The 12,804-nt window shown below is 39.2% G+C and overlaps 1 long non-coding RNA gene across 1 annotated transcript in view; it reads right to left on the minus strand.

The window, feature by feature from the left end:
• Positions 1 to 12,804, minus strand: part of LOC139438470 (uncharacterized) — an 87,025-nt gene continuing 74,221 nt past the window's right edge. The window contains exon 5 of the long non-coding RNA XR_011648129.1: positions 1 to 81. This is a non-coding gene — a long non-coding RNA (uncharacterized lncRNA). The remainder of the gene's footprint in view (positions 82 to 12,804) is intronic.

A 12,804-nucleotide genomic window follows, 5' to 3' on the forward strand; every position in this document is an offset into this window, starting at 1 on the left:
CTTTCCGTGGGTCCCAATACTGTTTTGGAAGACTCACTTCTTTGGGCTCTGCATTGGGCACCATTTGTTGGAGATTTGGGCCTGAATGTTATTGGGAATGAAAGAAAGAGAAAAAGAAGAATGAAAGAAAGAGAGAGAGAGCTGGGATCAGGCGGTCTGTGAGTAGAGACTCATCAGACAACTTTTTGTTTACAAGGCACTCTATATATACCTGTCTACATGAGAACAAGCAGTTAACTATCAGCATTACTCATAGTCTAAGGAACTTAAAAAAATCTTATCTCAAGGTACAAAGTCTAAGTGTTCAATTTACTACAAAACGTATGTGCTCATCTTTTCTTTTAGTCTTTAACAGCTTCCTCCTGTTTACTGGGGAACTCTTTATTACCACATTCCTTCGGTTGCAAGCATAGCCATGGAAAGAGTATGTCTCTCCTTGTGAGACCTCTGTGCCACAGTTTCCAAAGGGAAAAAGCTATAAAATATTCCAGTCTGTAACTGGATGCAGAAGTTATACCATACTCAGCCATGAAAGGATAGTAGCTGCGGTTGCAACATTACATGAGGTGTCAGCTGACTTGGGCAGGGGGCGTACTTTTTAGTTAATAGAGCTCATGATTTGCTGGTTGCTATTCTCAAGAAAAACCTAGCATATGTCAACTCACAGACTGACCTTTTTGAAATCATACTGCTCACTCCTTAAAATATCCAAATCCTCTACTGTGATACTTTAAATCCTGTACTCTGTTGTCCATGCCTGAAAAAGATGATTCTCCAGATTGTGAGGTTCCTGTTTCTCAATTATTATCCCCAGGACCAGATTTACCAAAAATAAGGCAAAACAAAGCAAAACACACACACACAAAACAAAACAAACAACAACATAAAAATCCTTGCTAAACCTGGGTTAGATCAAATTTTAAGATGTGTCTTACCATAAAACAGAAACAGATAATTATGAGGCAGACTATGAAGTAACCACTACAGTAGAAGCAATTACTGGTCAACAAGCCCCTAGCCTCACCATGCCCTAGTGAGCTGTGGTAAAACTTTTAAATAGAGGCAGTCATTTAGCTAAAAGGAAATCACAATATTTATACTGACCGTAGGTATGTATTTGGAGTAATTCATGATTTGGGAAGTTTATGAAAATAAATGGACTCCCTGAAGTCATTAGGAAACAAATAAAAAAAATGGTAACTATCTGAAACAATAGATGTATTTCTATCACCTAAGGAAAAGGTAAAACAAAGAAAAAATGCTGTGATAAAAGTGGAAGCTCACACTCACAAAACTTAGAAGAAAAATGCCAACCTAGCAGCTCAACAATATGTGGAGACAACAAAACAGTTTCCTTATACAATGTCCCTCATAAGCCCTCTCCAAATGAGTTAGCTCACAGTTAGGAAAGTGTTTTTGTATTTGAAAAAGAAAAATAGAGTCAGTAGGGTCACCAATTAAATTCTGGGGATAGAATCTAGGAAGTGCTGGATGGTGCCCTGTTTGCCCTAGAGTCCCTAGAAGAAACTACATGTGAGCACTCCATGAAATTACCCATTACAGAATGCAAAAAATGAAAAAGGATAAGGAAATATATTGGTGGGCAGTCTTTGATAAGGTACTTTAAAAAATCTGTAACCAGATTCATACATGACAGGCTTGTAAACTAGGCAAAATTTATTAATGTATGTATCTCCATAACCTTAACCCCCACACCTGGACTATTTGAACATCAGCTGAAGGGCTTTACCAGCCAGTTCTTTCAATGGATTTTAATTATATATAGTTTATGGCTTACAGGTATTAAGAATGGGTTGAGGCATTCTCTTGTCAAAATAAGAATGCTTTAACTGTAGGGGAAAAAAAGAAAATGGTTTTCCAAAGCAGGGAGTACCCTTTGAACTCTCAAGCAAGCTTCAAACTCACTTCACTGGAAAGGTTATAAAAAAGTGTGTCAATAAACATTTATGTAATCTAAGTATCTTTTTAAAAATGTATATATATATATTTAAAGTTTGTGTCAAGTGGTTCCTATCCAGCAAATCACCCACTGCCCATACCATCCAACACCTATGGTAAGGTAGAATAAATCCATGAGATAACAAATTAAAGCTTAAATATTGACTCACTGGTTCTGTCTTGGCCAAAACATTCCCTTTGGTCCTCATGGCCCTGAGGTCTATGCCATCAGGCAACACCACTGATCCCACAAGAGGTAATTATAGGGCAGCCCATGTATGGGGAACAGTTCACTAGAGAGGATCTGTAACAGTTTGATGTTGGATGGATCCCAGAGAATCATGTCCTTAGAGCCAATCCATTCCTGTGGGAGTGGACCTATTGTAAATGGGACTCTTTGATTAGATTACTTCTGTAAGGCATGCCTCAGGGTGGGACTTAATCCTCTTACTAGAGTCCATATGGAAAGAGACAGACACAGGTGCTCAGAGTGAAATGCTCAGAAGCTGAGAGAGAAACCAGAAACTGAAAGCAACAGAGTTCAGAGGAGAAAGCAGAGACTGACAGATGACACCATGTACCTTCCCATATGACAGAAGAGTCCAGGATCACCCACAGCTGATCTTTGAGGAGAGAGCATTGCCAGAAGATGTCTTGATTTGGACTCTTTTCTCAGCTTCACAACTGTAAGCTTGCAAGTCAATAAACTCCCTTTGGAAAAGCCAACTCATTTGGGGAAATACTGTTTTCATCAGCCTCGGTTAACTAAAACAGGATCCAATGATAGTGAATTGAGTTTTTTTCAGTATTGTAGGAAATCAGTGGAATATCCTCAGGGATTTTTTTTTTTTAAGTTACTGAAGATTTACTGACCCTCTACCACCTAAAGACAACATCCCACCACCTGCAAACTGATGACATTATATTCTGGAAAAGAAAACAATGAAAAACCAATCTCTGACCTACTTGAAATAAACTTATCAGGTGTTAATAACTTCACATATAGCTGTCAAATTAGAAGGAAATGAGAGTTGAGTACAACACATGCAGCTAAAACTGATGTCACTTCCAAGGTGGGTATATGAAATGGTACATGATTCAAAATTAAAATTAACCAAAATAATCCAGAAGCACTTGACACTGTGTGTGTATCTGATGTGGACAGGTACTGCCAAGATCATGGAACAAGAACCCATTCAGCCAAGTGTTTTGTAGATTATGGGGAAGTTTTTTCAGTGATGAGGTACAAACATAGATACCCAGCAAGATTGCATGAAATGAGAGGTTCATAACATCAAAGAATCTGGAGGGGGAGAATGGAAAATCTTGGCATGGCAGGTCCCAGCTTACCTAGCCTAGGTTCCTGTGAGGGTTCATGGTAAGGCAGGTTGGAGCACATGTTTATTCCAGGCGCTTGCCTTTACTGTGACCCAGATGGGAAGGATCCAATGGATCCGGGGCCTGGCAGTTTCACAATATATGGTACAAAAAGCAGATGTGACTATGATGTGGGCTATGGGTGGAAGGCTCTTTGTCTCTTCAGAGATAACTAAGTTGTTTGACTTGTGGGTGTGGAACGGTAAGAGGCTGCAGTCCTGCCCTTAGGGACCAGCAGCGGCTCCAGTCCCAGGAAATGTTTAACAATGCAAGGGCTATAAACTTTAAGTATTTAGGGGAAATGCAAAAACCAAATATGCGAAAGGCTTATCTAGAATGTCTGGAGTCCATGCTAAAAGCTTACCTAAGATGTGGAAGATATATGCTAATTGAAGCCTATTGAGACTTGAACAAAGGGACCATTTGGCCTTTCCTCTCTGTATAAAAGATGTTTGAAAATCTTGTTCGGGGCTCGGGATTCAAACTGAAAGCTCCCGAGTCCGGCCGGCCGTCAATAAACCATTTTTCCTTCTCAAAATCATTCCTGAGTCCTGGCCTCTCTATACTCAAATAATTGAACTTCTCTTAAATTCCACAACATTTTTGGCGACTCCGCCGGGACTACAAATGAAGGCCAGAGACGGTAGCATTTTGTTGCCCCTTCCAAATCCCCGAGGAAGCTGGGAGGACTCAGGTGAACCCCAAATCTGGGTGCCCCTGGGTTAAATTTAATCCAGAAAAGATGTGGGCTCCACCAGAATCTTCCCGACAAAAATCGAGGGCAATGGAAGGTCTGAAGAGAAAGATTCTGGGAATGAAAAAGAACTCCGAACATGGAAGAAGGTAAGACTCCCCGGGTGAGCAGAGTCTGGAAGGCCCTAGCTTTAATTGCTAGGAAGGGGAGGCTGATCACCTCCCGAGAGAACCCTAGTAGCCCCAGAAGGCTGGGGGGAAGCCGTTCTCTCTAGGCTTGGGAAAAGGAGGAAAACCGGGGAAAAGCCCTGGTGTTTTGGGTTTGTCTAACTGCATGTTAGAATCTGGTACTGGTCTTATATCCACTAAAGGAGTGGAGTCTCGATTTTAATAGGAAGGGCTATTTATAGGTTCAAGTCCTAATGTCCTGGAAATTGGTCTAGATTAAGGGAAACAAAACTTGGTTACAGGAAAATGGATCGGCTTTTCTGGTGGAGCTTGGTCTGGGTGTAAAGTTTAAACAGTGGAAAAGTCTAGCTGAAATCTTTTGTTATGGTGCTAATTTGTGAATGAATTCACTTTATACCAAATGTTAAGTGTTCTGAGGTTTGTGATGGCTGTGGGGGGCAGCCATGGTGAAAATAAATATATAAACTTGTGGGTCAGATTAGTGACCTTTGTGCTTCTGTCTGTGTCAGCTCAAGGCCAGTGTTGGAGTTGTCCTTATGTAAAGTGGAATTACAGCTGAGCTGGAGCCCTCCCTTGCCATTGGCAAGGGAGTGAAATGATTCTGGGGCAAAAGCTGAGGAGTCTCGATGTTTGCGGAGTCTAGATGTTTGTGCATGCTCTGCTGTCTTGTCTCTGGTCTGGCCCTTTGCCAGGGCTTGGAGGCCATCTGTGTCCCCGCCATGCACCCAAGTTTGTTGGGGATGTCCCAGTCAGGGTGGCTGGGTCCCTGGGAGAGTTGCCAAATTTGAGTAGGTTCTGTCTGCCCATTTTGGCTGAAAGCTGGAAAGGGGGGAGCGGCTTGCCCCTTTCCAGTGAGTCCACCCTTCTATTCATAAGCCGCATTCCTGTTTGTTGTGCGCCTGACTGCCTGGAAGGGGGGGAAGTGAAGAGGGTGAAAAGCAGAATCAGAATAAATGCAGTAAAGTTCCCTCCTTAGGGTGTCAAAGCCAAAATACGTTTGCATTCTGCTCAGGTTCTTAGAAGGTATTGTAGTAACCTTAAGTAAGAGAATGTGTTCTGTGAAGGTAAAATTTGTCTTAAGGGTATAAATATAAAAGTTTTACAAAGCATTGTTTAAGGTATTTAAGTGGCTAATTGCAGAAAGTCATTATTTAACAAAACTGAATTGATAATAATAATAATAAAAGGCAATTTTATAACAAACTTATTTGGCAGCCAATCTCCGCTGCCAACTTGCTTCCAAAAAAACTGTTTCTGGTATTACATGCTACTAAGTATTTAAAGTGAAGAAAAGTTCATTATTTTAACAAACTTGTTTAGTATTAATGGCAATTATATGTTGTAAGAAGTTTGCCTGGTAACTTAGTATGTGGGATATATGGAGTGTGTTTTTATTGTTAAGGAAACAGAAGATGATTTTGTCCTAAGATAAAGTGATTGATTATTGGAAAGAGTAGAGTGTGGGACAGAACCTGAATGAATACTGAAAGTGTAGAAGGTTTGTGGAAGGAAATTTTTATGATTAAATTGAGTAAGATCAATATACAAAGAAAGTCTTTTATCAATAGCTTCTTGTGCTTTAACCTCATCATATCCTCAATGTTTGAAGAAGAGTCTTACCTCTTTTAAAAGAACATTTTATGTTCTAGAAATCAAATCCTGAAAAGTAGCCTTTTATTTCAAACTAACTGCAAGAGATTTATTCTTTTACTTTAAAGGAAAAATTAAAGTAATGGTTAAGTTCATTTAATATGTTATAAGTTGAATGAAAGGTATTTAAAGGTGTTATAAAATTAATAGGTTTTTAAAAAAATTAATAAAAACTGTAACTAAGAGTTAAAATCATTTATAAATGCATTTATATTATAAAACAGTGGAAAGACAATAACTGAGATTATAGCTGGGTGAATTTAGCCTGAAACTATTATTTAAGTGTAAATTCTACACTAACCTTTCCTTTGTTTATGGTTACTTCAAGCCTAACCTCACCCTTTGCCTTTGCCTATGGTTATTTCATAATTGAGAAGAGCTGGGACATCACTGTCTCCTCTCCTGGTATTAGTAACCCTTTCTCTCATGAATTCAAGTGTAAACTAAATAAATTGCTGCCTGATAGAATAAGGTTAAATGGCCACTGGAGTTTTATTATCTCCAAAATCAAAAAGGGGGGTGGAGGGGGAGAAGTCTCCTGCCTTGACGGTCAGTGTTCCTAAGAGTGGCAATTCATGAGAGAAAGCAGTCTGTCTCCCTGAGGCTTCAAATAGCCTCAGTAAATATATATAAAATTAATCTTGTTGCTTATCCAAAATTCTGCTAATTTCAAAGTAAAATATAAAGTTCTAAAACAAAATGGTGCTAAGGCATTGAGAATATTTTGGTTATTACAATCCATTAAGTAAGAAAGAAAATTCTTGTGGTAAACTGCATGGTCATAGTGCAAATTAAGAAGAGTTTCAAAAGTCTTTGAAAAGTTTAAAGTAACTAAAGTCATGTTGTTGTGTCAAACTATTCATGTCTGCCTATTTGCTCAAATTGTTGAGGTTAAATATGCAGTTATATAAGTAATATGTATTTCTGGACCCCTAATTAATTAAGCTAAACAGTATATAAAATGCAAATTATAAGTAATATCAATGAGTTGTGTTTGTGTCTAACTCTTTGTGTCTGCCCATTTAAAAAAAAAAGCTCAATGTATGTCTTCATACATCAGGATAATATCAAATTAACAAAAATTCTTAAAAGAGGTCTATTCAAATTGTTAAAAATTAAATATGCAGTTATATTTATAAATATTCTTAAAGCCCAAATTAAACTAAGCAGGATGAAAAAGTCATAGAAATCTGATTATGGAAACAATTGGAAAAGGGCCTCCTCTTTGCAAGAGCTTTTAAGGCAAGACTAGGTGTGGCAGATTAAACCTATCTACTAGGTTAGGGAATTAAGAATCAGTTTGCCTGGTAATTTCCCAGTTTAAACCTTTGTCAGCCATAAATTGAAAAAAAAAAAAACAAAGATTAGGTTAATTTTCACATAAGAAAAATGTTGATGTAACCCCGCGGCCTGCTGCCTCAGTCTCCCACTCCCGGGTTGGACAGCAGTGGAGGAGGAGACCAGTTTAGGCCAGTCCTATGGGCAGTGGAAGGATGCCCAAGAAGGAGCTAACTAAGTCGGTGCCATTTCAGCACTAAATTCTATTCCTTATTTGACAAAGGGGGGAGCAGATAAAAAAACTAAAATGGTTGGAATGTGATAGAAGAAGCAGTTAAATCAAACTTTTGCGTGGGAAACTTAAATCTCAGATAAGCTGTAACTTCTGAAGTATCCAATCTATGGAAAAACAGGAAGAGCTTGCATGCTAGGCTTAGGGGTATAAATTGTGTCATTTTTCTTTGTTCGTGGCACCAGCCATATCTGGCTCTGCACCCCTTCTTGCAAGATTGAGAATAAATTATTTTCTTCTCCACAATCTGGTGAACCTTAATTTCTTCCAGAAGATTTCTTTCCAATGAAATAAAGGTAATTAGTGGCTCTATTAACAAATTTCAGTAAGTAAAGGAAAGTCCATAAAAACTATGGAGAGATCTTTCCTGGGTTATGATTTAAAAAAAAAAAAATTAAGTAATTGTATAATGTGTTTTAAAACCTGGTAGTCAGTATGCTTTTAATTTAATAATTTTCATAACTTAAAGAAAAGAAGTTTTTAGCTTCCTGTAAGGGAAAAAGAGAACATTCCTTGCATAAACTATTATGGTTTCAATTTTATTTAACTTGAGTGTAATCTCCCATAGTTAATTTATAAACTAAATTAACATTATATGTACAAAATCTTTACAGTAATGAAAATTGTAAGTTCACATTGGTGAAATTAGGCTAAAGGAAAAAGATTGTAGATATGCTCTCTTAAATAAAGAGTAAATTTCTTTCATTGGTAATTGTAATTTAGTAAGTTTATTTAAACATGAGGTGGCTAGTCAATGTGGTTATAGTCAATTATAAAGAGTTTGTAAAACATCTTCCAAACTGAAAATGTTTAAATAGTTCTAGTTGTAGAAGTCATTGTTATAAACCTGTCTGAAGGCCACTGCAAAATACACATTTAAGTAAATGGTAATAAAAAGTTGTCTTGATTCTATTGGAAATATTCTGTTTTCATTCTAACAATGAAAAATAATATTTTTCCTCTATTACTAAAGTAAAGTACCTACTGTTATCTTCATAGTAAAATTGTGTAAGTAAATAGTCATTTGATATATGTATTGCGTTAAGTTGTTTAAAATATATATAAAACAAGGAATAAACTTTAACATTGTCAAACTCTTGTGCATTCGAACCAGGCCTTGTATACATTACAGGTGGCCTCTCCATGTGAGTTATTGGTGAGGCTGGTCACTGACCCCTCAATTAAAAATATGTGCTATATCAGTCTCTGGTTCTGCTCCTGAAGTTGATGGAAACTATATTGCAGTTTCAAGCTCCTGCAGCCAATAATGACTCGGTACAGCCAAGTGTACAATGGATATCGCTTCCAGACTGGCACTGTTCCATGGTGCCAGAGAGCACTATGCACCAGGCTAGTAGAATACTGGAAAATCTCTCTAAGATGAAGGATGCTGCAACTTGCTCACTGCGTTGAAGAACATGCTAAGTGGAGCCATGATACCAGGATACTGTAAGTAAAACTTAAACACAATTGGCATTATGGCCTGCTCTCATGGAGAGATAACATGTAAAGTATTACAAACCTGAAACTCAAAACTAATAATTGCAACTCTGAATCCTTATGCATTAAGTAATACATTAGTTAATATTAAGTGCTGCACTTTTATCCTGTACTAAATATATGCCTAATAATTGTAATGTTATCTTTTCTATTTTGGATCAAGTGCAGAAGTATATTAGACATGTTAAATTCCTGGTAAAATCATTTTCTAAACAGTTAATAACATGTCTATAGAATAAGGTGGCAGTCTCAGCCAGTCTCAGTTAGCAAAAGTGAGGCTTGCTTGCTGATGGTGAGTCACCTATTGAACAAGTCAAAATTGCTAGAAATTGTACAATGAAAACCAAGGTGTAAAAATCTTTATTCTGTAGTTCTGATCACTCCCACAGGTGAAAACTAAGAGTATTTCCAAATTAGTGTTCTAATCCTGAGTGAAGCCAGTTGCCCAAGGAGTACCAGTTCACCAGGAGCATCTGACAGAGCGAATGAGTGTCAATCATTGAACAGCTTGGAATGTGTCTTCAGACAAAGCTAAGTGTCTGTTGCAATTTCTCTCTAAAGATGGATAACTTAAAAAAGAATATATATGCTGTTCCCACCAGCTTTTAAGGAATGCCATCTTTATAGGCACCTAACCTTGTCTACCTCTGTAATCCAATGTGTCCTCTTTTAAAAACAGGTATTCCAAAATTTTAATTAAGTTTGTTTCTTTCAGAGTGAACATCTTATTAACCATATGAAAACTTCATCCAGCTTCGTACAGAATGCCAGATCCATCTTCCTCCAGTTAGAATAAATTAAAGAGTTTTACACCTTATTAGGCAATGACTACAGCCCATGGCCAGCAGGAAGCAGTTACAGAAAAGAGATCGTCTCCCTTCAGCACCCCTTTTAAATTAAAGGTGTAAACTCTTTAAGAGTAAAATAAAAGTAATAGATGGATCTGGAACCTGACTGGAAATCCACGTGAGTGCCAGTGGCAGCAGAATAACTGCGGGAGGCCCCTGCCCAAGATTCTGCTGTCCAGAATGAAAAGTTCTAAACTTCTAAAAACGGTCCTGGATGCTGTACTAAAGACTGATAAATAATCAGTCAAGACAACAAACAGCCATCCACCTCATAGCTCCAACAATAATTATGCCAAAGCTTAGCAAGTAAACTTTGACAAAGGGGGGGAATGACGTGGGCTATGGGTGGAAGGCTCTTTGTCTCTTCAGAGATAACTAAGTTGTTTGACTTGTGGGTGTGGAACAGTAAGAGGCTGCAGTCCTGCCCTTAGGGACCAGCAGCGGCTCCAGTCCCAGGAAATGTTTAACAATGCAAGGGCTATAAACTTTAAGTATTTAGGGGAAATGCAAAAACCAAATATGCAAAAGGCTTATCTAGAATGTCTGGAGTCCATGCTAAAAGCTTTCCTAAGATGTGGAAGATATATGCTAATTGAAGCCTATTGAGAACTGAAACAAAGGGACCATTTGGCCTTTCCTCTCTGTATAAAAGACGTTTGAAAATCTTGTTCGGGGTTCGGGATTCAAACTGAAAGCTCCCGAGTCCGGCCGGCCATCAATAAACCATTTTTCCTTCTCAAAATCATTCCTGAGTCCTGGCCTCTCTATACTCAAATAATTGAACTTCTCTTAAATTCCACAACAACTAAGGCCATGTGGAGAAGCTGGGAGCAGCTTCTTATCATCCAAGCCATATGGAAATTGATGTCTTGCAAATAAATTATGCAGCAGGAAAGAGCTGCAGTGGCAAGGGGGCAATTGAAAAGAAGTGGCAGAGGCTGATCATAGAAGCTGAGGTTAGCTCTTATCATCCATACCTGTGAAGGTGCAGGTGTTGCTAGTTGTGGTTATACCCAGGGAAGTGTTAACTCAGGTGGTTGCTCGAAATGACTAAGTCAGGACAAGGTGAAGATGTGTCAAAATAATTTATTTCATTACACCAAAATTCCCTTGTTTAATTGACACCCTTGTGCTTTTATCTATATTTACAATTTTGTTTTTATGCTTTTGTTATCTTCCTCAAAAGCCTATTTTCCATACTTTCTCTAGACATCAAGATAAAACCCTTAGTTTAAATAACACTATTAGGAGCAGATGTGGCTCAAGTGGTTGAGTGTCCACTTATCACATTGGAGATCCTGGATTCAGTTGCCTCATGCCTCCTAAAAAATTAAGAAAAACAAACAAGAAAAACAAAAGAAAAAATCAATTCAGTGAAGCCTATGTGGCTCAATGTTTGAGCTCCAGCTTCCCACATATGAGGTCTCTGGTTCAAACCCTGGCCTTGGTACCTCAAACAGACAACAAAAACAACAACAAAAATCCCAAGGAGACTGCACTTCATCAGTCCAACAGTGGTTTATATGGACTAATATCCAGGTAACCCTTCCCAGGAGAACAAAAGGCAAGTCAGCAAAGCCAGCATCAGGTGACCAAGGGTATTGGCTCTTCTAGGTTTGAATTTCCTAGTCTGAAAAGGCAGACTGTGTTCAGCACTCATTTTGTTTTGCTTTAAAAAAAAAACTTTCTCCTGAGAAAGGAACAAAAAATCATACTTTCATTTTTTAAAAGCATCACTACATAAAATTATGGGTTTACAAAGTAATAAAATTTGACATCCAAATAAAATAGTTTTTCTCCCAGGAATTTCTCAAACTCTTCTTGTGTCATATATGATGCTAACAAATATAAAGCAGGTAATCTAAATTTCAGTTTTGTGACAAAATGCATGTTTTTCCAAAGCTGCACAGAAAGCTCACCTAAACACTTGGGCCCTGAGAGAGTGGCCTTTAGGGAGCAAGCTGGGCACCCAGCAGCCTCTGGGGCTGAGGTCCAGAAGCAGAACCCCCTGTGAGTGGGGACTGGACCATAAAGGCAGCAGAGAGGCCACAGGAGCCCAGAGACTTGGTGGGAAATCTCAGTCTCCATTCAGCCATGCTCCATTTGGTGTTCTCTGCACAAACCAAAGGCACCTGGATCCACTGTGTAAGGAGAGTGATAAAAGCACCTGGGGAAGTGGCTGCCTCCAGGGAGAAGACCAGGCTGGGGGAGCTCTCATTTACCCCCATGGAGCAGGGAAGAGCCTGAGGGCCATAAAGGACCACCTGCTCACAGGGCCTCTATTCTCTAAGCACCAAGCTCAAGCCCTTGCGAACCACATCCCTCCGGTATAAACCAATGGTCTCTTTCTGACTGCACTCACCACTAGGGAGGCATTACTACTGCCCATGTGCAGAGAATGGTTTGTCAGGTCAAATCCTCCAAAACTGCAGGTTCTCTGTGTGAAGGAGAGGCAGACAGGAGAGGAGTTACCCCTGAAGTAGCTGGCAGAGAAGCACACCAACCCCAGACCCCACTTGCGGGGTGTCACTGAGCCACAGATGTGTGGGCAGGTGGAAGTGATGGGGGAGAGGGTGCAGGACTCAGGTTCCCAGGAACTTCTTGCCTAAACAGAGGTCCACAGTGCCCCTGACATACAAACACCATAATCACCACAAAGCTCTCTGCATATTCTGTGCCCTAAGATTCCCAGTCTTAGCTGGTGTTTCTGCGTGATGGAAATGGACTCAGAGGGGATCTCTTTTCACAAGACTTGCATGCTACTTTATTGGAATTGTAGTTGGTGCTGGGTTTAAGATATATGTAGGGGATTTGAATCTCTGGACTGATAATATGACACCCAGGCCCAGAGCCTCAACAGACTTCAGCTCCTACACTTTGACTTATTGGACTTACTCCACTCAGCTAACATGGAGTTGAAGAAGGTCAACCACCACAACATGGAGCCTAGAGTGTCTACAACTAGAAGCGGGAAGAGTGCATCCAGTACCCATGTGGAATCTAAGCCCTCACTTGACA

The sequence above is a fragment of the Dasypus novemcinctus genome, assembly GCF_030445035.2.
Source record: "Dasypus novemcinctus isolate mDasNov1 chromosome 11 unlocalized genomic scaffold, mDasNov1.1.hap2 SUPER_11_unloc_1, whole genome shotgun sequence".
Lineage (NCBI taxonomy): Eukaryota > Metazoa > Chordata > Mammalia > Cingulata > Dasypodidae > Dasypus > Dasypus novemcinctus.